Source organism: Pelophylax lessonae (genome assembly GCF_965119305.1).
Source record: "Pelophylax lessonae genome assembly, chromosome: 1".
NCBI classification, from domain to species: domain Eukaryota; kingdom Metazoa; phylum Chordata; class Amphibia; order Anura; family Ranidae; genus Pelophylax; species Pelophylax lessonae.
This window is the reverse complement of record NC_138768.1, coordinates 289,791,914-289,819,419: the sequence shown is the minus strand read 5'-3', so window position 1 is coordinate 289,819,419 and position 27,506 is coordinate 289,791,914.

Below are 27,506 nucleotides of genomic sequence, written 5' to 3'. Positions count from 1 at the left end.
TTTTTTTTCTAAATCCCTGAGCAGTCCCGAGATAAATTATCCCGTGGGAGAAAAGGAACTGTTTGCTATAAAATTGGCTCTGGAGAATTGGCGACATTTACTCGAAGGCACCCAACTACCAATAATTATATACACGGACCATAAAAACCTCCAATATCTTCAGACTAGCAAAACTCTCTCGCACCGACAGGTACGATGGTCACTATTCTTTCTAAGGTTTAACTTCCTAGTGACTTACACACCTGCAGATAAGAACAAAAAGGCGGATGCACTATCACGACTACCTGAAGAAAACTACTTTGAAATCCCTTCCGTTCCTATAATACCTCACAAACGCATTATTGGAGTTGTCCGTTCCTTAAAGGAAGAGGTTCTGCATGGTATAAGTTTGGATTCACCCCCACCACAACTAAATACTGATGCAGAAGGCTTCCTCTACTACAACGACAAACTTTACATACCACCTACCCTACGCACCAAGATCTTGGAATTATCGCATGATGTGCCTATGGCAGGACATATGGGTATGACAAAGACTTTCAATTTAATTTCTCGACAATTCTGGTGGCCTGACATGAAAACATCTATACAAAAATTCGTCTCTTCGTGCAATGTCTGTGCCAGGTCCAAAATTGACACTACGAGACCATCCGGTCTACTATGCAGTCTACCAATACCCCAAACTCCATGGGAGGTTTTGTCATTGGACTTCATCGTAGAATTGCCTCCTTCCAAAGGATTTAATACCATCTTGGTGTCAGTGGACCTGTCACGGAACCATGAACCAGACGTACAACAACAGATAAGTGAAAATAAGAAGGCTTTATTGAAAATCAAGCTGTAAAGCAAAAGTCCAAACGGATGGCGAAACCGAAGCAGAGTCCTTGCGAAGCCAGAGGTCAGGAACCAGGAGGGTAGTCAGACGAAGCCGGGATCAGGAACCAGCAGGGTAGTCAGACGAAGCCAGGATCAGGAACCAGCAGGGTAGTCAGACGAAGCCAGGATCAGGAACCAGCAGGGTAGTCAGACGAAGCCAGGATCAGGAACCAGAAGCAGCAGCAGTCTTAGAAGCATGTGAACACAGGAGGATCAAGTAAGGAACTGAAGCCACAGACCTCCTATATATATGAGCTAGGCATCCAGCTCCTCCCAGTGGGAAGGAGGAGCCGCAGGGTGGGAGGCTACAAGAAACCCAGAAACCAAGATGGCCGCCAGCACATGTCAAAAGAAGGAGAACAGCAAGAAGGTAAGACCATGACAGTACCTCCCCCTCAAGGGCCCCTCCTCCGCGGAGTAAAGAACGGTTTCTGAGGGAAGCGTGCGTGGAAGGCTCGGAGCAAGGCAGGAGCATGGACATCTGCGGAGGGAACCCAGGAACGCTCCTCTGGACCATAACCACGCCAATGAACCAAAAACTGCACCCGACCGCGGACCAGGCGTGAGTCCAGGATATTGCTCACCTCATACTCCTCACGATTGCCCACTTGGACCGGACGAGGCCGAGGAACCGAGGAAGTGAAACGATTACACACCAGTGGCTTCAACAGGGAGACATGAAACACGTTGGAGATCCGCATGCCAGGAGGAAGCGCAAGGGCATAGGCTACCGGGTTTACCCTGCGAAGCACTCGGAAGGGACCAACAAAGCGAGGCGCCAGCTTGGGAGTGGGCACTCGAAGGTTGAGGTTGCGGGTGGACAACCATACACGGTCTCCGGCCTGGTAGGAAGGAGCAGGCGCTCGTCTGCGATCAGCCTGGAGTCTCTGGCGCTGCGCAGAGACCTCAAGGGACTTCTGGATCTGTACCCAAGAAGCACGTAGGACGGAAAGGTGATCCTCCACAGCCGGAATATCCTGGGGAGAGAATACCTCCGGTAACACGGCAGGTTGGAACCCATAATTGGCCATGAAGGGAGACGTCCCAGAGGAAGAGTTCACCGCCGTGTTCCTGGCAAACTCAGCCCAAGGCAGGAGGTCAACCCAATTGTCTTGGTGATCGGAGACATAGCAACGAAGGAATTGCTCCAAGGCCTGATTGGATCGTTCTGCGGCCCCATTGGACTGAGGGTGGTAGGCCGAGGAGAAGGAGAGATGAATCCCCAACTGGGAGCAAAAGGCGCGCCAGAACCTGGACACAAACTGACTCCCCCAATCCGACACAATCTCCTTGGGCAAACCGTGCAACCGGAAGACCTCCCTGGCAAAAATCGTGGCCAACTCCTGTGCAGAGGGTAACTTCTTGAGAGGAACACAGTGGCACATTTTGGAAAACCGATCCACAATCATGAGAATGACCGTATGGCCTCGGGATGCAGGAAGGTCCACAATGAAATCCATCCCCAGGTGTGACCATGGGCGCTCCCCGGTGGCTATGGGTTGCAGAAGGCCCAACGGAAGGTGCCGAGGGGACTTACTCTGGGCACAAACGGAGCATGCCGCTACATATGCGGCGATGTCGGAACGTAGGGAAGGCCACCAGAACAGACGTGAAACAGCCAAGGACAGCTGATTCTTTCCAGGATGCCCCGCGGTCTTGGAGTTATGGTAGGTTCGCAACAATCGAGTGCGCAACTCCTCAGGCACAAAACATCTGTCGTTGGGTCTCCCAGAGGGAGCACCAGATTGAGCCGCCAAAATCTGCTCACCCAGGGGAGAGGTCAGGCTGGTGCGAATGGCGGCCAGGATCTGATTCGGAGATAAGTCGGAATTGACTCCTCCCTGGACAGGTCGGAGTACTGCCGTGATAAGGCATCCGCCCTGATGTTCTTGGAACCGGGTAGGTAGGAGACCACGTAATTAAAATGTGACAAGAACAGAGCCCATCTGGCCTGACGTGGTGTCAATCTCTTGGCCTCAGAAAGGTAGGTCAGATTCTTGTGGTCCGTCAGGATGAGGACCGGAACCACCGAACCCTCGAGCAAGTGCCTCCATTCTTTAAGGGCCTGCACGATGGCCAATAACTCCCTGTCACCAATCTGATAGTTGCACTCCGCGGAAGACAGTTTCCGGGAGTAAAACCCACAAGGAAGCAGAGGACCCTCTGGTGTTCTACGCTGAGACAGAAGGGCGCCTACTCCCGTCTCAGACGCGTCCACCTCGAGGACAAAGGGCAACCCAGGGTTGGGATGCGACAGAATCGGAGCCGACACAAAGGCGGACTTTAGAGCCTCAAAAGCTCGGATGGCCTAGAGCGGCCAGACCTGGGAATTACTGCCCTTCCTGGTCAGATCCGTGAGAGGCTTGGCTAGCATGGAAAAGTCCCTGATGAACTTCCGATAATAATTGGCGAAGCCCAAAAAGCGCTGCAGGGAGCGAAGACCACTGGGCTGGGGCCACTGTAAGACAGCCGAAACCTTCTCAGGATCCATGGAGAACCCCTCAGCGGAAATGATGTAACCTAAGAAGGTTACCTGGGATCGGTGAAATTCGCATTTCTCAAGCTTACCGAACAGCTTGTTCTCTCGTAACCGTTGCAACACTCGTCTGACATCCAGAATGTGGGTCTCCATGGATTCAGAATATACCAAGATATCATCTAAATAGACCACCACACACTGCTGCAACAGGTCACGGAAAACATCGTTGATGAATTCCTGAAAGACTGCGGGCGCATTGCACAACCCAAAGGGCATAACCAAGGATTCATAATGACCGGTCCTGGTGTTAAACGCGGTCTTCCACTCATCGCCCGCCTTGATCCTTACGAGGTTATATGCCGCCCTCAGGTCGAGTTTGGTAAAGACCGTGGCCCCTTTAAGGCGATCGAACAGCTCGGAAATCAAGGGTATCGGGTAAGCGTTCTTGATCGTGATGCGATTGAGACCCCTGTAATCGATGCAAGGCCTCAACTCACCGCCCTTCTTTTTCACAAAGAAAAATCCAGCCCCTGCCGGGGACGAGGATTTGCGAATGTGTCCGCGAGAAAGCGCCTCCTTCACGTACTCCTCCATGGCCTCATTCTCCGCTACCGACAGTGGATAGACTTTGCCACAAGGAGGAACGGCACCAGGTTGTAACTCGATGGCACAATCGTATGGGCGGTGCGGAGGTAGGGCAACCGCGCGCACCTTATCGAATACATCCCGGTACTCCTCGTATTCAGGAGGCAACAGAGAGTCCGAGGAAGTACACAGCAACTTGACAGGCCCATGGATGCAACTAGCCCCACACTGCGGTAACCACGGGAGGATCTCGGCCGATCTCCAATCGAAAGTCGGATTATGCTTCTGGAGCCAGGGGTACCCCAAGACCACCGAGTAGTGTGGAGACGAAATAACCTGGAAGCAGACCGACTCTCTGTGAACGGCACCAATGGCTATCCCCACTGGAAGGGTCTCATGAGTCACGTGTGGCGGCAGAAGGGGTCTGCCGTCTATCGCCTCAAGAGCCAGTGGAGAACCTCGAGCCTGCAGAGGAATGGAATTGGCGGCAGCGAACACACTATCAATGAACAAACCACCAGCACCAGAGTCCACCAACGCCTGGGTCGTCACCGAGCCCCCGACCCAGGAGAGGACAACAGTGATCAGTGGTTTGTCAACACGGGAAACCGGGGACGAGGAGACTCCACCCAAGATCTGCCCCCGACAGGATCTCAGGTGCGAGCGTTTCCCGGACGGTTCGGACATGCCAACCGAAAATGCCCACCGAGACCACAGTACATGCATCGGCCCTCGCGTCTCCAGAGTACCCTCTCCCCCTCGGACAGGCGAGCAAACCCCAGCTGCATGGGTTCACCCCCAGCCAAGTCATCCCCAGGAGGCGTGGGAGGAGAGGGAGGCACGGGTGGGACAGCAAAGGTAGGCGCCAATCTGTTAGGAGGCCTCCGCAGACTCTCTTTAAAGGAAGGTCTCTCCCTGAGTCTGGTGTCAATCAAAATCAGGAAAGAAATAAGAGACTCGAGCTCCACTGGTAGGTCCTTGGCTGCAACCTCATCCTTCAAGACATCCGAGAGACCATGAGAGAAAGCAGCGACCAGAGCCTCATTATTCCAGCCCACCTCTGCTGCCAGGGTACGAAACTCAATGGCGTATTCAGCTACGGATCATGAACCCTGTCTGATGGACATAAGGAGCTTCGCAGCAGAGGCAGCACGAGCCGGCACATCGAATACCCTCCGAAGAGAAGCAACAAAACCGGAAAACTCGGCAACCACCGGATTGTTGTTCTCCCATAAAGGGCTGGCCCAGGCCAAGGCCTTGTCCAAGAGCAGCGAAATTAAGAAGCCCACCTTTGATCTCTCAGTAGGAAAGGCATGTGGCAGCAACTCGAAATAAATGCCCATCTGGTTAAGGAATCCTCGGCACTGAGTTGGCTCTCCCCCAAAGTGCTGTGGAAGGGGGGCAGAACCGGTCATACCCCGAAACACCGCAGGCGCAACAACAGGTGTTGGGGTAGACTCTGGCGCAACAACCGGAGCGGCAGTAGGAGCGGGCCCAGGAGCGACAACCGACCCATCGGCAACGGGAGCGAAATGAGCCGTGCGTTCAAGCAGGGTTTGCAACGCCACGGCGAACCGACCCAACAGGTGATCCTGCTGATCAAGTCTGGCAACCAGCGTGGGTAGCGAGGATGGCCCTGTACCGTCAGAATTCATGGCTTGGTCCTAATGTCACGGAACCATGAACCAGACGTACAACAACAGATAAGTGAAAATAAGAAGGCTTTATTGAAAATCAAGCTGTAAAGCAAAAGTCCAAATGGATGGCGAAACCGAAGCAGAGTCCTTGCGAAGCCAGAGGTCAGGAACCAGGAGGGTAGTCAGACGAAGCCGGGATCAGGAACCAGCAGGGTAGTCAGACGAAGCCAGGATCAGGAACCAGCAGGGTAGTCAGACGAAGCCAGGATCAGGAACCAGCAGGGTAGTCAGACGAAGCCAGGATCAGGAACCAGAAGCAGCAGCAGTCTTAGAAGCATGTGAACACAGGAGGACCAAGCAAGGAACTGAAGCCACAGACCTCCTATATATATGAGCTAGGCATCCAGCTCCTCCCAGTGGGAAGAAGGAGCCGCAGGGTGGGAGGCTACAAGAAACCCAGAAACCAAGATGGCCGCCAGCACATGTCAAACGAAGGAGAACAGCAAGAAGGTAAGACCATGACAGGACCATCTGACAAAGATGGCACATTTCATTGCTATTCGCAGACTACCTTCGTCCAAACAAACGGCAGAACTCCTGATGAAACATGTCTTCAGATTACATGGTATCCCAAAAACTCTTCTGTCTGACCGTGAATCCCAATTTATTTCTAAATTCTGGCAAGAACTATGTCACATACTACGGATTGAGCGGAAGCTCACTTCTCCTTACCATCCGCAGACCAACGGACAGACGGAAAGAGTCAACCAATGCATCGAGCAGTATTTACGTTGTTACACTTCTTACCAACAGGATGATTGGTTGGATCTTCTCCCCCTGGCAGAATTTGCCTACAACAACGCAACTCACAGTACAACCAATCAGAGTCCGTTCTACTTGAACTATGGGTTCCATCCCTCTATTCTCCCTCCACGCATCCTTCCTTCAAATAACCCAGTAGCCTCAGACTATCTTACCCAAATAAAGGATTCTCTGGGCTTACTAAATACTACCATTGCACACGCTCACAGTCAACAAAAGAAGTACTATGATCTTCGTAGAAGACCTTCTCCACAGTATACTATCGGGGACCTCGTTTGGCTCTCAACAAAAAACTTGAGACTGAAGATCCCTAGCAAAAAGCTTGGACCTCTGTTCTTGGGACCTTTCCCAATCAAGAAACTTATTGGAAAAGCTGCAGTGCAGCTTACATTGCCAATGGACCTAAAAATCCATCCCATTTTCCATGTGTCGCTACTAAAACCCCATGTTCCGGACCAAGGAATAAGGCCTAATATTCCACCTCCCCCTCCTGTACAAGTTGAAGGTGGAGAAGAATACGAGATAAAAGAGATTCTGGATTCTCTTATCTACAGAAGAAGACTTCAGTACTTGGTTAGATGGAAGAACTATGGGCCCCAAGACGACACCTGGCTAAACACCTCTGACATACATGCCCCTAGATTAATCCGCAATTTTCATGCGAGATACCCAGACAAACCAGCTCCAGAGGCCTTCAGGAGCAGGCCTTAAAGGGGGGGTATTGTAATGTTCCGGTACCTTTGGTACCCTAAATTACACTTTCCACAAGTGTATGCGCCCTACCATTTACTTTTGGAAAGGTGCGCATACACCTTTAAGACTGGAGCTGTCATCACTCAGCGCCGGACTAGATGGCTATTTAAGGCGTCGGTTCTCACTCACATGTGTTCGTTCAAACACCCTTACTTGGATGCTAACCTTGCTTGAAGCTTCCATGCTTGCAAGCTTACTTCGCTGACGGAACCTCGCTGCGCTGATCCCTGTATCCCGCTACTGGATCATCTGCCTCTCCTGAACCACCCTTCGGCTGTATCGCTAATAGTGCAAAGTACCCCACAGGGGAATTCTCTATAAACTTATACTAAGCTTACACTATCTAGCTCTGCATAGTAAAGACTGTTTATTACATCTGCATAAACTAGATTGCTAGCTCTTGAGACTACTGCTACTTTTCTGCACTGGGTTGATCTCTTTTGTATGTCCACCTGCTATTCTATCATCTGCTATCATACAACATTGCTAAACCTTCCTGCATCCATCTGCTACTGTCTCACCTTCAAGTGTCTATCACCTATCACCTCCACTCAACCTATCCCTCAAACTTCATCATTGTGTTACCACATACATAAAGTCATTCTAGGAACCAGCTTGCTAATTGTGTGTATTTACTGGCTGAAATAAGACCTTCCACACATGAGTCATTGAGGTTGGGAATTGTATCTCAGCATATCTCTTACATGACTACTGACGTGGAAACTATTTCTGCAGCTGAAAATCCACACCATATAAGAAACGCAGGAGCGTTACAAGGGGTTCCCCTAAATGGGACTTTTTAGGCACAGAAGGATCTAATAACGTGATAATCAATAATAATTTTAACAATAGTGATGATTTTATTAGATGTGTATGAACAAAAAATTAAAAACATATACAAGCTATACCAGATGACACCAATTTTCAACCAAATACTAGAACTTTAACCCGACATGTTTCGAAGATAATAAACTTTCTCTTCTTCTTCAGGGGAAGCTCAAGTAAGTGTTCTATTGACAGAAAAATATGTATATAAATATTATATAATAAAATACACAAAAACACATTTAGAGATATTCTATTGGCAACACTTACAAGGTTGATAGTGTCTAGACTCAGATAGCTTGTACAGAGGATTAAAACCAAGGAAGCTGGGCTTGATCTGACTGGCGGTGTGGGCTGCTGATGTATATATGCAGCTAGGATGGTATGGCAGGGTAGGTTAAGCCTGAGACTCCCACTGTGGGCATCTGAAGTCCAACAAGGTTAGGAAGCCAGGGAAGGTGCCATGACTAATCCCCTCCACTTGTGATGTCTAAGCCAGACAGCTGGTAAAAAATCACAAAAAAGGACTGAGTTTAGAATTCTAATAGTCAAATATTTGGCAAGATGAATGAGCATAAAAATGCTCAGACTCTAAATTACCAGCTATTATAAAAAACGATTGGGAAAAGTAACTTTTGCCTTAAAGGATATGTGAATGAACAGACCGATCCTCTCCAGCGAGCAGACAGCAAGTACTGTGCTGTCTGAACCCTGGGAGGGAGTCTATAAGAGGCCATAGTGATTGGGGAAAGAGGCATCAGCTGGTGTCCAGGAATGGGCTTCCTGGATCGCCAGCGCCGGGCCCGCCCCCACCCGACGTGTGCGCCGCATAGCGGCATGACATGGAGTGGGCGGGGCCGGCGCTTGCATTCCACCGGCACGGCATCCGAAAACCGGAAGTTCGGGGGAACATCCGATCTTCGGTTGGTGCGCACAGACCCAGAGGGAGTGCAGCTGTACAATAGCACCAATGGGAGACATCGCACTAAAGCGATGTGTCTCCACCGTCCCGGGATGCTCACAGAGGGAGACTCAGGAACCAGCCTGCAAATGAAAAGCTAAAAGGATAAAAAATATAAAGATTTTAATATACCAAAAGCATTGAATCAGCCGATGTAACTTGGCATTTTGGTGTATATATAATAAATGTGTGAAGCACCGCTAGAGATCAGGACCCCGGACCAAGGTGTTGTAATGGCAACCATCTATTGAAACACAAATAGAACAGAGGCATCAATAACACAAGTCAGAACATTTGTGTATACATTACAGATGTTAAAGGTGAACATTGACATTATGGAAACAAAAAAGGATATGCAATATATTCAAAAATGGATAACAACAATAAAAAATAATAATGAAGTTCATTACATGTTGCATCTTTATATAAGGTGGTAAGTAGTGTTGAGCGAACACGGACTGTATTATTCGTGTTCGTACCGAATAATTGGATTTTTTGTACCCGAACACGGACACGGACACTTTACTGTATGTTCGGGTAAAAATCCGTGTTCGGTCGTTTTATTTCCGGGTTTTGCATGCTTTGGCGCTCTTTTCATGGCGGGCTTTCAACAGCCAATCAACAATCGTTTAACTGGTGTGCCTTAAGCCATCCCAGCCATGCCTGCAAATGTCTCAGTAGCTGTGATTGGCCGTCTGAAGCATGTGACCAAGTCTTTATAAGTTCGAGGCAGCCGCAGCGGCGTCATTATGCTGCTTAGATTCAGGGACAGAGCACACATCAACGTGCTGGCTGCTGATTAGGGAAAGATAGGCAGGAAAAAACCATTTGTGTCCGGATAGAATTGAGGGACAGGTCGGAGTGTTTAGGCAGGGCGAGTTGTAGGCATTTTAGGGATAGAGTCTGCTGAATTATATAGGGTCAGTGTCTTCTACAAACTACAATCGATATTGCTGTGTGGGGGGTGGGGTCTGCACTCAATCCTGATCTACGATCTCTTCTCAATCCTGTTAGGGACAGAGTCTGCTGAATTTTAGGGAAACTGTGTTCTACAAACTACAATCGATATTGCTGTGTGGTGTGGGATTGGAGATAGGCAGGTGTCAGTGATCCACATCCATTTTTCTGTGTGTGAGCTGCAGTGAACACAATCTTTTTGGGCTGCAGTGAACACAATCTTTTTGGGCTGCAGTGAACACAATCTTTTTGGGCTGCAGTGAACACAATCTTTTTGGGCTGCAGTGAACACAATCTTTTTGGGCTGCAGTGAACACAATCTTTTTGGGGTGCAGTGAACAAAATCTTTTTGGGGTGCAGTGAACACAATCCTTTTTGGTGTGCAGTGAACACAATCTTTGTGGGGTGCAGTGAACAAAATCCTTTGTGGGGTGCAGTGAACACAATCTTTTTGGGGTGCAGTGAACAAAATCCTTTTTGGGGTGCAGTGAACAACATCCTTTTTGGGGTGCAGTGAACACAATCTTTTTGGGGTGCAGTGAACAAAATCCTTTGTGGGGTGCAGTGAACACAATCTTTTTGGGGTGCAGTGAACACAATCTTTTTGGGGTGGAGTGAACAACATCCTTTTTGGGGTGCAGTGAACAAAATCCTTTTTGGGGTGCAGTGAATAAAATCATTTTTGGGGTGCAGTGAACACAATCTTTTTGGGGTGCAGTGAACACAATCTTTGTGGGGTGCAGTGAACACAATCTTTTTGGGGTGGAGTGAACAACATCCTTTTTGGGGTGCAGTGAACAACATCCTTTTTGGGGTGCAGTGAACACAATCTTTTTGGGGTGCAGTGAACACAATCTTTGTGGGGTACAGTGAACAGAATCTTTGTGGGGTGCAGTGAGCACAATCTTTGGGGGGTACAGTGAACACAATCTTTGTGAGGTGCAGTGAACACAATCTTTGTGGGGTGCAGTGAACACAATCATTGTGGGGTGCAGTGAACTCAATCTTTGTGGGGTACAGTGAACACAATCTCATACTGAAGGTTTGAGGGTGCTGCCTGTTCCATACTCCCCCTACTCCTCATCTAGCCTTTTAGGGGTACAAACAATAGTAATTGGGGCCTAGTGTGGTTGTGTACGTGTGATATACATACACTTTTTTGGGATCATATTTTCTATTCCGCTATTTAATCAAAAACCTTTGGGGATCAGTTAAATTGAGGGATAGTCTGTGTTGGTACGTGTGAGAGAGATCCACCTTTCCAAGTTGTTGGGGTTCATCTCATACTTCTGAAGGTTTGAGGGTGCTGCCTGTTCCATACTCCCCCTACTCCTAGCCTTTTAGGGGTACAAACAATAGTAATTGGGGCCTAGTGTGGTTGTGTACGTGTGATATACATACACTTTTTTGGGATCATATTTTCTATTCCGCTATTTAATCAAAAACCTTTGGGGATCAGTTAAATTGGGGGATAGTCTGTGTTGGTACGTGTGAGAGAGATCCACCTTTCCAAGTTGTTGAGGTTCATCTCATACTTCTGAAGGTTTGAGGGTGCTGCCTGTTCCATACTCCCCCTACTCCTAGCCTTTTAGGGGTACAAACAATAGTAATTGGGGCCTAGTGTGGTTGTGTACGTGTGATATACATACACTTTTTTGGGATCATATTTTCTATTCCGCTATTTAATCAAAAACCTCTGGGGATCAGTTAAATTGGGGGATAGTCTGTGTTGGTACGTGTGAGAGAGATCCACCTTTCCAAGTTGTTGGGGTTCATCTCATACTTCTGAAGGTTTGAGGGTGCTGCCTGTTCCATACTCCCCCTACTCCTAGCCTTTTAGGGGTACAAACAATAGTAATTGGGGCCTAGTGTGGTTGTGTACGTGTGATATACATACACTTTTTTTGGATCATATTTTCTATTCCGCTATTTAATCAAAAACCTTTGGGGATCAGTTAAATTGGGGGATAGTCTGTGTTGGTACGTGTGAGAGAGATCCACCTTTCCAAGTTGTTGGGGTTCATCTCATACTTCTGAAGGTTTGAGGGTGCTGCCTGTTCCATACTCCCCCTACTCCTAGCCTTTTAGGGGTACAAACAATAGTAATTGGGGCCTAGTGTGGTTGTGTACGTGTGATATACATACACTTTTTTGGGATCATATTTTCTATTCCGCTATTTAATCAAAAACCTTTGGGGATCAGTTAAATTGGGGGATAGTCTGTGTTGGTACGTGTGAGAGAGATCCACCTTTCCAAGTTGTTGGGGTTCATCTCATACTTCTGAAGGTTTGAGGGTGCTGCCTGTTCCATACTCCCCCTACTCCTCATCTAGCCTTTTAGGGGTACAAACAATAGTAATTGGGGCCCAGTGTGGTTGTGTACGTGTGATATACATACACTTTTTTGGGATCATATTTTCTATTCCGCTATTTAATCAAAAACCTTTGGGGATCAGTTAAATTGGGGGATAGTCTGTGTCGGTACGTGTGAGAGAGATCCACCTTTCCAAGTTGTTGGGGTTCATCTCATACTTCTGAAGGTTTGAGGGTGCTGCCTGTTCCATACCCCCCCTACTCCTCATCTAGCCTTTTAGGGGTACAAACAATAGTAATTGGGGCCTAGTGTGGTTGTGTACGTGCGAGATACATACACTTTTTTTGATCATATTTCCTACTCCGCTATTCAATAAAAACCTTTGAGGATCAATTGAATTGCGGGATAGTCTGTGTCGGTACGTGTGAGAGAGATCCACCTTTCCAAGTTGTTGGGGTTCATCTCATACTTCTTAAGGTTTGAGGGTGCTGCCTGTTCCATACTCCCCCTACTCCTCATCTAGCCTTTTAGGGGTACAAACAATAGTAATTGGGGCCCAGTGTGGTTGTGTACGTGTGATATACATACACTTTTTTGGGATCATATTTTCTATTCCGCTATTTAATCAAAAACCTTTGGGGATCAGTTAAATTGGGGGATAGTCTGTGTCGGTACGTGTGAGAGAGATCCACCTTTCCAAGTTGTTGGGGTTCATCTCATACTTCTGAAGGTTTGAGGGTGCTGCCTGTTCCATACCCCCCCTACTCCTCATCTAGCCTTTTAGGGGTACAAACAATAGTAATTGGGGCCTAGTGTGGTTGTGTACGTGTGATATACATACACTTTTTTGGGATCATATTTTCTATTCCGCTATTTAATCAAAAACCTTTGGGGATCAGTTAAATTGGGGGATAGTCTGTGTTGGTACGTGTGAGAGAGATCCACCTTTCCAAGTTGTTGGGGTTCATCTCATACTTCTGAAGGTTTGAGGGTGCTGCCTGTTCCATACTCCCCCTACTCCTAGCCTTTTAGGGGTACAAACAATAGTAATTGGGGCCTAGTGTGGTTGTGTACGTGTGATATACATACACTTTTTTGGGATCATATTTTCTATTCCGCTATTTAATCAAAAACCTTTGGGGATCAGTTAAATTGGGGGATAGTCTGTGTTGGTACGTGTGAGAGAGATCCACCTTTCCAAGTTGTTGAGGTTCATCTCATACTTCTGAAGGTTTGAGGGTGCTGCCTGTTCCATACTCCCCCTACTCCTAGCCTTTTAGGGGTACAAACAATAGTAATTGGGGCCTAGTGTGGTTGTGTACGTGTGATATACATACACTTTTTTGGGATCATATTTTCTATTCCGCTATTTAATCAAAAACCTTTGGGGATCAGTTAAATTGGGGGATAGTCTGTGTTGGTACGTGTGAGAGAGATCCACCTTTCCAAGTTGTTGAGGTTCATCTCATACTTCTGAAGGTTTGAGGGTGCTGCCTGTTCCATACTCCCCCTACTCCTAGCCTTTTAGGGGTACAAACAATAGTAATTGGGGCCTAGTGTGGTTGTGTACGTGTGATATACATACACTTTTTTGGGATCATATTTTCTATTCCGCTATTTAATCAAAAACCTCTGGGGATCAGTTAAATTGGGGGATAGTCTGTGTTGGTACGTGTGAGAGAGATCCACCTTTCCAAGTTGTTGGGGTTCATCTCATACTTCTGAAGGTTTGAGGGTGCTGCCTGTTCCATACTCCCCCTACTCCTCATCTAGCCTTTTAGGGGTACAAACAATAGTAATTGGGGCCTAGTGTGGTTGTGTACGTGTGATATACATACACTTTTTTGGGATCATATTTTCTATTCCGCTATTTAATCAAAAACCTTTGGGGATCAGTTAAATTGGGGGATAGTCTGTGTTGGTACGTGTGAGAGAGATCCACCTTTCCAAGTTGTTGGGGTTCATCTCATACTTCTGAAGGTTTGAGGGTGCTGCCTGTTCCATACTCCCCCTACTCCTAGCCTTTTAGGGGTACAAACAATAGTAATTGGGGCCTAGTGTGGTTGTGTACGTGTGATATACATACACTTTTTTTGGATCATATTTTCTATTCCGCTATTTAATCAAAAACCTTTGGGGATCAGTTAAATTGGGGGATAGTCTGTGTTGGTACGTGTGAGAGAGATCCACCTTTCCAAGTTGTTGGGGTTCATCTCATACTTCTGAAGGTTTGAGGGTGCTGCCTGTTCCATACCCCCCCTACTCCTCATCTAGCCTTTTAGGGGTACAAACAATAGTAATTGGGGCCTAGTGTGGTTGTGTACGTGCGAGATACATACACTTTTTTTGATCATATTTCCTACTCCGCTATTCAATAAAAACCTTTGAGGATCAATTGAATTGCGGGATAGTCTGTGTCGGTACGTGTGAGAGAGATCCACCTTTCCAAGTTGTTGGGGTTCATCTCATACTTCTTAAGGTTTGAGGGTGCTGCCTGTTCCATACTCCCCCTACTCCTCATCTAGCCTTTTAGGGGTACAAACAATAGTAATTGGGGCCCAGTGTGGTTGTGTACGTGTGATATACATACACTTTTTTGGGATCATATTTTCTATTCCGCTATTTAATCAAAAACCTTTGGGGATCAGTTAAATTGGGGGATAGTCTGTGTCGGTACGTGTGAGAGAGATCCACCTTTCCAAGTTGTTGGGGTTCATCTCATACTTCTGAAGGTTTGAGGGTGCTGCCTGTTCCATACCCCCCCTACTCCTCATCTAGCCTTTTAGGGGTACAAACAATAGTAATTGGGGCCTAGTGTGGTTGTGTACGTGCGAGATACATACACTTTTTTTGATCATATTTCCTATTCCGCTATTCAATAAAAACCTTTGAGGATCAATTGAATTGCGGGATAGTCTGTGTCGGTACGTGTGAGAGAGATCCACCTTTCCAAGTTGTTGGGGTTCATCTCATACTTCTGAAGGTTTGAGGGTGCTGCCTGTTCCATACTCCCCCTACTCCTAGCCTTTTAGGGGTACAAACAATAGTAATTGGGGCCTAGTGTGGTTGTGTACGTGTGATATACATACACTTTTTTGGGATCATATTTTCTATTCCGCTATTTAATCAAAAACCTTTGGGGATCAGTTAAATTGGGGGATAGTCTGTGTTGGTACGTGTGAGAGAGATCCACCTTTCCAAGTTGTTGAGGTTCATCTCATACTTCTGAAGGTTTGAGGGTGCTGCCTGTTCCATACTCCCCCTACTCCTAGCCTTTTAGGGGTACAAACAATAGTAATTGGGGCCTAGTGTGGTTGTGTACGTGTGATATACATACACTTTTTTGGGATCATATTTTCTATTCCGCTATTTAATCAAAAACCTCTGGGGATCAGTAAAATTGGGGGATAGTCTGTGTTGGTACGTGTGAGAGAGATCCACCTTTCCAAGTTGTTGGGGTTCATCTCATACTTCTGAAGGTTTGAGGGTGCTGCCTGTTCCATACTCCCCCTACTCCTAGCCTTTTAGGGGTACAAACAATAGTAATTGGGGCCTAGTGTGGTTGTGTACGTGTGATATACATACACTTTTTTGGGATCATATTTTCTATTCCGCTATTTAATCAAAAACCTTTGGGGATCAGTTAAATTGGGGGATAGTCTGTGTTGGTACGTGTGAGAGAGATCCACCTTTCCAAGTTGTTGGGGTTCATCTCATACTTCTGAAGGTTTGAGGGTGCTGCCTGTTCCATACTCCCCCTACTCCTAGCCTTTTAGGGGTACAAACAATAGTAATTGGGGCCTAGTGTGGTTGTGTACGTGTGATATACATACACTTTTTTGGGATCATATTTTCTATTCCGCTATTTAATCAAAAACCTTTGGGGATCAGTTAAATTGGGGGATAGTCTGTGTTGGTACGTGTGAGAGAGATCCACCTTTCCAAGTTGTTGGGGTTCATCTCATACTTCTGAAGGTTTGAGGGTGCTGCCTGTTCCATACCCCCCCTACTCCTCATCTAGCCTTTTAGGGGTACAAACAATAGTAATTGGGGCCTAGTGTGGTTGTGTACGTGCGAGATACATACACTTTTTTTGATCATATTTCCTACTCCGCTATTCAATAAAAACCTTTGAGGATCAATTGAATTGCGGGATAGTCTGTGTCGGTACGTGTGAGAGAGATCCACCTTTCCAAGTTGTTGGGGTTCATCTCATACTTCTTAAGGTTTGAGGGTGCTGCCTGTTCCATACTCCCCCTACTCCTCATCTAGCCTTTTAGGGGTACAAACAATAGTAATTGGGGCCCAGTGTGGTTGTGTACGTGTGATATACATACACTTTTTTGGGATCATATTTTCTATTCCGCTATTTAATCAAAAACCTTTGGGGATCAGTTAAATTGGGGGATAGTCTGTGTCGGTACGTGTGAGAGAGATCCACCTTTCCAAGTTGTTGGGGTTCATCTCATACTTCTGAAGGTTTGAGGGTGCTGCCTGTTCCATACCCCCCCTACTCCTCATCTAGCCTTTTAGGGGTACAAACAATAGTAATTGGGGCCTAGTGTGGTTGTGTACGTGCGAGATACATACACTTTTTTTGATCATATTTCCTATTCCGCTATTCAATAAAAACCTTTGAGGATCAATTGAATTGCGGGATAGTCTGTGTCGGTACGTGTGAGAGAGATCCACCTTTCCAAGTTGTTGGGGTTCATCTCATACTTCTGAAGGTTTGAGGGTGCTGCCTGTTCCATACTCCCCCTACTCCTAGCCTTTTAGGGGTACAAACAATAGTAATTGGGGCCTAGTGTGGTTGTGTACGTGTGATATACATACACTTTTTTGGGATCATATTTTCTATTCCGCTATTTAATCAAAAACCTTTGGGGATCAGTTAAATTGGGGGATAGTCTGTGTTGGTACGTGTGAGAGAGATCCACCTTTCCAAGTTGTTGGGGTTCATCTCATACTTCTGAAGGTTTGAGGGTGCTGCCTGTTCCATACCCCCCCTACTCCTCATCTAGCCTTTTAGGGGTACAAACAATAGTAATTGGGGCCTAGTGTGGTTGTGTACGTGCGAGATACATACACTTTTTTTGATCATATTTCCTATTCCGCTATTCAATAAAAACCTTTGAGGATCAATTGAATTGCGGGATAGTCTGTGTCGGTACGTGTGAGAGAGATCCACCTTTCCAAGTTGTTGGGGTTCATCTCATACTTCTGAAGGTTTGAGGGTGCTGCCTGTTCCATACTCCCCCTACTCCTCATCTAGCCTTTTAGGGGTACAAACAATAGTAATTGGGGCCCAGTGTGGTTGTGTACGTGTGATATACATACACTTTTTTTGGATCATATTTTCTATTCCGCTATTTAATTTAACTGGGCCTCCATGCGAGACCTGTGTGCCTTGTTGCGCTGTTTTGAGTACTCCACCAACATGGCCAGTGGCAATGACGCCGTTCTCAGCTTAACTATCCCACTTCCATGCCTCCTTGAAAAAACAATTCGGGCGATGATGGAAGAGGATGTGGCACAGGATGAGGAGGAGGAGGAGGATGAAGAGGTAACATTTCCAAGGCTTTCAGGGCAGTCATTCGCAAGGGGCTCCGAGGGTGGGTTCCTGCACACGCAAACGCCAGGGACGCAATTGTCCAGCAGGGGCACAGTTCTGGAGGATGAGGAGGATGAGGAGGAGGAGGAGCTGGAGGAGGAGATGGAACCATGTTCACAGCAGGGTGGCACCCAGGCCAGCTCATGGCCATCACTGGTGCGTGGCTGGGGGGATACAGAGGACACGGACGATACACCTCCCACAGAGGACAGCCTTTCGTTGCCTCTGGGCAGCCTGGCACACATGAGCGATTACATGCTGCAGTGTCTCCACAACGACCGCCGAGTTGCCCACATTCTAACTTGTGCTGATTACTGGGTGGCCACGCTGCTGGATCCCCGTTACAAGGACAACGTACCGTCCTTAATTCACTCACTGGAGCGCGATCGCAAGATGCGCGAGTACAAGCGCACGCTGGTAGACGCCATGCTGCTGGCATTCCCATCTGACAGCGGGGCCACAGTGGAAGCACAAGGCAGAGGAGGAGGAGGAGGAGGTCGCCAACGCAACCAGGGCACCGCCAGCACCTCAGAAGGCAGGGTTAGCATGGCCGAAATGTGGAAAAGCTTTGTCAGCACGCCACAACAAACAGCAGCACCAGCAGCTCAGATGGAACGTCTTAGCAGGAGGCAGCATTTTACCAACATGGTGGAGCAGTATGTGAGCACACGCCTACATGTAGTGAATGACGGGTCTGCCCCCTTCAACTTCTGGGTCTCCAAATTGGGCACATGGCTTGAGCTTGCCCTTTACGCCTTGGAGGTGCTGGCGTGCCCTGCAGCCAGTGTATTATCTGAACGGGTATTTAGCACGGCTGGGGGCGTTATAACAGACAAGCGCAGCCGCCTGTCCAGAGACAATGTGGACAAGCTCACGTTCATTAAAATGAACCAGGCATGGATCCCACGGGACTTTTCCGTACCTTATGCAGAATAGCAATGGATACCGACCTTACCCACCCATTGTTCCATTTTTGCTCTTTCTCACTCTTTTGGGGTGTACCCTCATTTAAAATTTTTGAAAAGAAGCAGTGTTGGCTACCTCGTCCTCCTCCTCAGGGCCAGATTAATGTAGGGGCTATTGGAGCTGCAGCTCCAGGCCCCTACCTTTTATATAGGCCCCGGGTTGGCCATATTCACTGTTACCGCTCTTCTGTCACTTGTAAACACAGAAGTCTGGCTTCTATGCTCGCTTCCCCAGGCAGCACCCTCAGAACCTCCCCACACAGCGTGAAGGCCGGACAAGGAGGGACAGTTGGCGATGCATGGATGTGTTTATGGGCTTCAGAGACAGCATCCCATGTTGAATTAGGCATGCATGGCTGCACCCTTCCTCCTCTGGGTGCATGGCAAGGCACGGCCCTTAAGGCCCTTCAAAATCCTCAGCACCAAGCCCATGATGCTGTTAATCCGGCCCTGGTCCTCCTCCACCGCCGCTTCCACCTACACCGCCCATAGGTGTGCGCAGCCTATTGCATTAAGGTGTGCACCCCAAAGTTGAAATACACATGCATGTGTTTGCCAGCAGGGAGAGTAATGTATCGGGGCCATGTACCTGTAGGCAAGGAGAAATAGAGCAGAGCAGGTCCCAGGGAGATCTTTCCCATCTCCTCACTGGCAATGCTATGTGCCCTAGGTGATTAGGGTGTGCCCAGGCACACCCAGCACACCCTGTGCGCACGCCTATGTCACCGCTAGGCTTGTGACGGTATCAGATTTTCATGCTGCGATTAATTGATTAAGGTTTTGCCACGGTATACGGTATTATCACGGTATTCTATTATTAAATTTAAATTATTAAATTTCCACCTCACTTCAATTTCATTGCTGAATTTAGGGGCTTTGGTTCACTTATGCACATTATTATATAGTCAGTCAGTACAGACTCTGTGAACCAGGCCTAAAATAGGTCATCAAGCAGTGTCTGGCCTAACTGGTGATAACTGGTTCTGGCGCTCGGCTCCGATCCGATGGCCTGGTCATTAAGAGGGCAAATCCTTGTGGTCAAGAAGTGGTTAAACCTGAAGGAGGTGTTGTTTATAAATTACTTTACTATTGCTTTAGGCCTGGTTCACATGTATGCGGGTTGGTGGTTCACATTTGCACAGGCATAGCAGCCCATTGATTTGAATGGGCTGCTATGCCCTCATTTTCCGCAGAAAAAAGGTGCATGCAGCATTTTTTTAAAATTCAGTGGCCTTGAAATCCATCCTGCTTTTGCACCATGCGACTAACCTGCAGTTCCTGCTCTGGCAAGCTTTCTGCATTTTTTGTATACGTGGGCACGGCATTTAAAAATAAACAGTTTGCGTGTGCAGCAACGGCAGGTAAGTCGCATGGTGCAAAAGAAGGATGGATTTCATGGCCACTGCATTTTTTTAAATTCTGCATGCACCTTTTTTCAGCTGAAAACGCAGGCATAGCAGCTCAAGCCCATTCACATCAATGGGCTGCTATGCCTGTGCAAATGTGGGCCCCCAACCCGCATACATGTGAACCAGGCCTAAAGCAATAGTAAAGTCATTAATTGGTTAAACCTGCAGGAGGACCGGTGTTTTTATCTATTAATGACTTTACTATTGCTTTAGGCCTGGTTCACATGTATGCGGGTTGGGGGCCCACATTTGCACAGGCATAGCAGCCCATTGATGTGAATGGGCTTGAGCTGCTATGCCTGCGTTTTCAGCTGAAAAAAGGTGCATGCAGAATTTAAAAAAATGCAGTGGCCATGAAATCCATCCTTCTTTTGCACCATGCGACTTACCTGCCGTTGCTGCACACGCAAACTGTTTATTTTTAAATGCCGTGCCCACGTATACAAAAAATGCAGAAAGCTTGCCAGAGCAGGAACTGCAGGTTAGTCGCATGGTGCAAAAGCAGGATGGATTTCAAGGCCACTGAATTTAAAAAAAATGCTGCATGCACCTTTTTTCTGCGGAAAATGAGGGCATAGCAGCCCGTTCAAATCAATGGGCTGCTATGCCTGTGCAAATGTGGGCCGCCAACCCGCATACATGTGAACCGCCAACCCGCATACATGTGAACCACCAACCCGCATACATGTGAACCAGGCCTAAAGCAATAGTAAAGTCATTAATAGATAAAAACACCGGTCCTCCTGCAGGTTTAACCACTTCTGGATCGCAAGGATTTGCCCCTTTAAAGACCAGGCCATCGGATCAGAGCGCCAGGACCAGTCATCACCAGGTAGGCCAGACACTGCTTGATGGCTATATAATAATGTAATGTGGGCTGCTAGGCGTGTGTGTGTGTATATATATATTTATTAGAGCTGCACGATTCTGGCCAAAATGAGAATCACGATTTTTTAGCTTGGAATAAAGATCACGATTCTCTCACGATTCTCTGTGTAACAAAAAAAAAAAAAATTGGGATAACTTTACTGTTACGTTTTTTTTTTTTTTTTATTCATTAAAGTCTAATCATTGCGTTTGAAAGACTGCTGCGCAAATACAGTGTGACATAAAATATTACAACAATCGCCATTTTATTCTGTAGGGTCTCTGCTAAAAAAATATATAAAATGTTTGGGGGTTCTAAGTACTTTTCTAGCAAAAAAAAAACTGATTTTAACTTGCAAACAGCAAGTGTCAGAAAAAGATCCAGTCTTTAAGAGGTTAAACTTCCTTTCTCCCTGGCAGAGGGAAGGAAAAGATACAAATGTAATCATTTTTGTTTATAGTTAGGAGACTTAATGCTGAAAGGTGTTAGCTGAGTGAGTGAATGAGTCATCCAGCTCACTGAAATGTATCAATTCACAAGTCAGGCAGACTTGACAGAGAAACTCGGTATTTTAAAAATGCCACAATAACAATACCGTGGCTATGCAATACCGCGATATATCGAATTACCGAAAACCGGCATATGTCTAGTCACCGCCACATCCACCACCACCTCAACCTCCCTCCTACTCCATATGGGCCTCGTCCTTCAGAGATGAAGAAGAACATTGTTTTATTTTTCTGTTTTTTTTTGTTGTTTTAAGTTATTTCCCTATCCACATTTGTTTGCAGAGCACTTGCCATGCTCTTAATTACGTTTTGCTGCCATTTGCAGCACTCTAGCCCTTTCCTTTGGTGTTTTAGAGCCATTTTAGTGCCTTAAAGTTCGGGTCCCCATTGACTTCAATGGGGTTCGGTGTCCGGGAAAAGTTCGGTAAAAGTCCGGGACACGGACCCGGACTTTTTTTTAAAGTTCGGCCGAACCCGTCGAACACGGACATCTAGGTGTTCGCTCAACCCTAGTGGTAAGTATAATACACATGTGTGGACACATTGCTCTATATTTTTTATATTTCCATTCCTCCTGACTCAAAGCCTTCCAGGAATGGCTTGAAAGATAACATGCCATTTAACCCTGGTGGCTCAGTGGCTTTAAGGGAATAAATCCACCTCAGCTCAAGTTGGAGGAGACTTTTGTTCCAGTCTCCTCCTCTTGGGCTGGGGTGGATGCGGTCAAGGATTAGGAACTTTATTTTGGGGAATTTCCCCCCGTGGACTGTGCCTACATGGCGTCCAAGTGGGAGCTCTGGGTCGGACTTCCTCATACTGAGGATGTGGCGGTAAGCCCGTCGCCAGAACTCCAATTTAGTTTTGCCTACGTAGAAACATTTCCCAATTGTTTTTTTTAATAGCTGGTAATTTAGAGTCTGAGCATTTTTATGTTCATTCATCTTGCCAAATATTCGACTATTAGAATTCTAAACTCAGTCCTTTTTTGTGATTTTTTTACCAGCTGTCTGGCTTAGACATCACAAGTGGAGGGGATTAGTCATGGCACCTTCCCTGGCTTCCTAACCTTGTTGGACTTCAGATGCCCACAGTGGGAGTCTCAGGCTTAACCTACCCTGCCATACCATCCTAGCTGCATATATACATCAGCAGCCCACACCGCCAGTCAGATCAAGCCCAGCTTCCTTGGTTTTAATCCTCTGTACAAGCTATCTGAGTCTAGACACTATCAACCTTGTAAGTGTTGCCAATAGAATATCTCTAAATGTGTTTTTGTGTATTTTATTATATAATATTTATATACATATTTTTCTGTCAATAGAACACTTACTTGAGCTTCCCCTGAAGAAGAAGAAGAGAAAGTTTATTATCTTCGAAACATGTCGGGTTAAAGTTCTAGTATTTGGTTGAAAATTGGTGTCATCTGGTATAGCTTGTATATGTTTTTAATTTTTTGTTCATACACATCTAATAAAATCATCACTATTGTTAAAATTATCATTGATTATCACGTTATTAGATCCTTCTGTGCCTAAAAAGTCCAATTTAGGGGAACCCCTTTCTGTGTACTGTCTATCAGGGATGTGGCACATTTGAACACTGGTCATATACACCCCCCTTTTCATTATATTCTAGGTAGCAAATACCATCCCCACCGTCTGTGACCAGTTGTTCGTTCATTAATTGTTAATTAACAAATTTCTTTTTTGTCTTTATTCCAATATATTTTTTAATTATTTCTAATTCTTTAGGATTGATATCCAATTGTGAACCCCAGGGTGTTGTATTTAGGCCCAATGGCACACGACATGATCATGTCCGGTTTCATTGGGGATGAATGGAACACCTTAATGCAACAATATCAAGTCGAATTTGAACAAAAAGAGTTTATAGAGACTGAACTTACTTCTTTATTTTTTCAACTCTCTAAGTTATTAGAGAAAAAATCCACCTATTTCTGGCATATTAGATCATTCCAAGAGCACATTAGGGAGAGAGTCAGCCCATTTGGTCTCAGGTAAGGATGATCGAACTTTTGAAAAGTTCGGTTCGGCCAGAACATCCGAACTTCCCGAAAGTTCGGCCCGCATTTCAGAACCCCATTGAAATCAATGGGACCCGAACTTCGGTAATCAAAAAAGACCATTTTTAAGCCCTAAAACCCAATAAACGCCCCTAAAAAGTGCCCAGGGTTCTGGGTCATGCCCCATTAACTATTAATCACACAAAAAAAAGTTCTTAAAAATTGATAATTTTTCAGTAGAACAGGGATGTGGGTCGGGACCCTCCTTTAACTTTAACACCTATATGATCTTTTTTTCTGGTTCTGGACATGCCACAGAGCTGAAACTTCACAGGTACACCTTTTAGACCCCCCAGACACCAAATCACACAAAAAGTTCTTAAAAATTGTCATTTTTGATAAAAAAAAAGCCAATTATTGAAAACATTTAAAAAAAAAAAAAAAAAAAGAGATTTTTTGATTTTTACTTTGGATTTCAGATCTGGGGGGTCTAAAAGGTGTACATGTGAAGTTTCAGCTCTGTCGCATGTCCAGAACCAGAAAAAAAAAAGATTGTTTGTATTAGAACACTTTCATTCAGGACAGGTAGTTAGCTTCTCTCCCAGTTTAATAGCAGGCATTTTTTGGGGTTCTTTGCAGTCAGGAAAAACATCTGAACTTGTGTATAGTGGTACTGTGCACAAGTTCTGATGTTTTGCCTGCCTCCAAAAACCCCCAAAAAATGGCAGCAAAAACACACCTGGGCCTTTTTTTTTGGACGCTAGCGGTTTTTTTGGCATTTTTTTGGGTTCTTTGCAGTCAGGAAAAACATCTGAACTTGTGTATAGTGGTACTGTGCCCCAAAAACCCCCAAAAAATGGCAGCAAAAACACACCTGGGCATTTTTTTTTGGACGCTAGCGTTTTTTTGGGCATTTTTTTGGGTTCTTTTGAGGCAGGCAAAACATCTGAACATGTGTATAGGGGGTATATATAGACATATATGTCTGAATATATACCCCTAGACATATATAAGTGTGATAGTAGCAGAAATATATTCCTGTAAATGATTTCATTAGCGCAAGCATTTATTTCTGCTACTATCACACCTATATATGTCTAGGGGTATATATTCAGACATATATGTCTATATATACCCCCTATACACATGTTCAGATGTCATGTCTGACATCAAACATGTCCTCAAAAAAGCACTGGCAGTGGCAGCCCCTGCAGCATAAAAAATGCTTGGCTGGTGAGAAGCCATATTCCAGTTACAAAGCTATTCATAGAAATGATCATTTCTCTATAGTGGTCACCCTGCTATGGAAGGGTTTGTCACCCTGCCATAGCAGTCACTGCCAGTTAACCCTACACTACACTACGGTCCCCTTACACTTAACACTTTCCCTACAGAAACTCAATTTTTGAAGCTAACTTAAGTGTAAAGGAGCACTTTAACTACACTAGATATCCCTTTCCTCACACTAAAAATAGCTAAATGACACTTTTAAAGTAAAATTAACAGAACTGCTTCCATTCTCTTCCATGTCCAGTATAACAATGCTAGGAATATGGCGGGGGCGATCTTATATACTGGGGGGGCGTATTCACTAATGATTGGTCTAGGGACCCCCTAGTCACTCCAATCACATTCCTAGCATTCTCCTGCCCCCTCAATTGGCTTTTGCTAATGGTTCTGGTCCAATCACGGGCTTTTAAAGCCCATTTCCTGAAGCATTGCATTTTGGGCGGTTCTGGTTGCCGAATTCCGAACTTTTTGGGCAAAAAGTTCTAAATTCGGCCGAACCTCGAACACCCAATGTCCCATTGAAATCAATGGGACCCGAACTTCGGTAATCAAAAAACACCATTTTTAAGCCCTAAAACCCAATAAACGCCCCTAAAAAGTGCCCAGGGTTCTGGGTCATGCCCCATTAACTATTAATCACACAAAAAAAAGTTCTTAAAAATTGATAATTTTTCAGTAGAACAGGGATGTGGGTCGGGACCCTCCTTTAACTTTAACACCTATATGATCTTTTTTTCTGGTTCTGGACATGCCACAGAGCTGAAACTTCACAGGTACACCTTTTAGACCCCCCAGACACCAAATCACACAAAAAGTTCTTAAAAATTGTCATTTTTGATAAAAAAAGCCAATTATTGAAAAAAATTAAAAAAAAAAAAAAAAAGAGATTTTTTGGTTTTTACTTTGGATTTCAGATCTGGGGGGTCTAAAAGGTGTACATGTGAAGTTTCAGCTCGGTCGCATGTCCAGAACCAGAAAAAAAAAGATTGTTTGTATTAGAACACTTTCATTCAGGACAGGTAGTTAGCTTCTCTCCCGGTTTAATAGCAGGCATTTTTTGGGGTTCTTTGCAGTCAGGAAAAACATCTGAACTTGTGTATAGTGGTACTGTGCACAAGTTCTGATGTTTTGCCTGCCTCCAAAAACCCCCAAAAAATGGCAGCAAAAACACACCTGGGCCTTTTTTTTTGGACGCTAGCGTTTTTTTTGGCATTTTTTTGGGTTCTTTGCAGTCAGGAAAAACATCTGAACTTGTGTATAGTGGTACTGTGCCCCAAAAACCCCCAAAAAATGGCAGCAAAAACACACCTGGGCATTTTTTTTTGGACGCTAGCGTTTTTTTGGGCATTTTTTTGGGTTCTTTTGAGGCAGGCAAAACATCTGAACATGTGTATAGGGGGTATATATAGACATATATGTCTGAATATATACCCCTAGACATATATAAGTGTGATAGTAGCAGAAATATATTCCTGTAAATGATTTCATTAGCGCAAGCATTTATTTCTGCTACTATCACACCTATATATGTCTAGGGGTATATATTCAGACATATATGTCTATATATACCCCCTATACACATGTTCAGATGTCATGTCTGACATCAAACATGTCCTCAAAAAAGCACTGGCAGTGGCAGCCCCTGCAGCATAAAAAATGCTTGGCTGGTGAGAAGCCATATTCCAGTTACAAAGCTATTCATAGAAATGATCATTTCTCTATAGTGGTCACCCTGCTATGGAAGGGTTTGTCACCCTGCCATAGCAGTCACTGCCAGTTAACCCTACACTACACTACGGTCCCCTTACACTTAACACTTTCCCTACAGAAACTCAATTTTTGAAGCTAACTTAAGTGTAAAGGAGCACTTTAACTACACTAGATATCCCTTTCCTCACACTAAAAATAGCTAAATGACACTTTTAAAGTAAAATTAACAGAACTGCTTCCATTCTCTTCCATGTCCAGTATAACAATGCTAGGAATATGGCGGGGGCGATCTTATATACTGGGGGGGCGTATTCACTAATGATTGGTCTAGGGACCCCCTAGTCACTCCAATCACATTCCTAGCATTCTCCTGCCCCCTCAATTGGCTTTTGCTAATGGTTCTGGTCCAATCACGGGCTTTTAAAGCCCATTTCCTGAAGCATTGCATTTTGGGCGGTTCTGGTTGCCGAATTCCGAACTTTTTGGGCAAAAAGTTCTAAATTCGGCCGAACCTCGAACACCCAATGTCCCATTGAAATCAATGGGACCCGAACTTCGGTAATCAAAAAACACCATTTTTAAGCCCTAAAACCCAATAAACGCCCCTAAAAAGTGCCCAGGGTTCTGGGTCATGCCCCATTAACTATTAATCACACAAAAAAAAGTTCTTAAAAATTGATAATTTTTCAGTAGAACAGGGATGTGGGTCGGGACCCTCCTTTAACTTTAACACCTATATGATCTTTTTTTCTGGTTCTGGACATGCCACAGAGCTGAAACTTCACAGGTACACCTTTTAGACCCCCCAGACACCAAATCACACAAAAAGTTCTTAAAAATTGTCATTTTTGATAAAAAAAGCCAATTATTGAAAAAAATTAAAAAAAAAAAAAAAAAGAGATTTTTTGG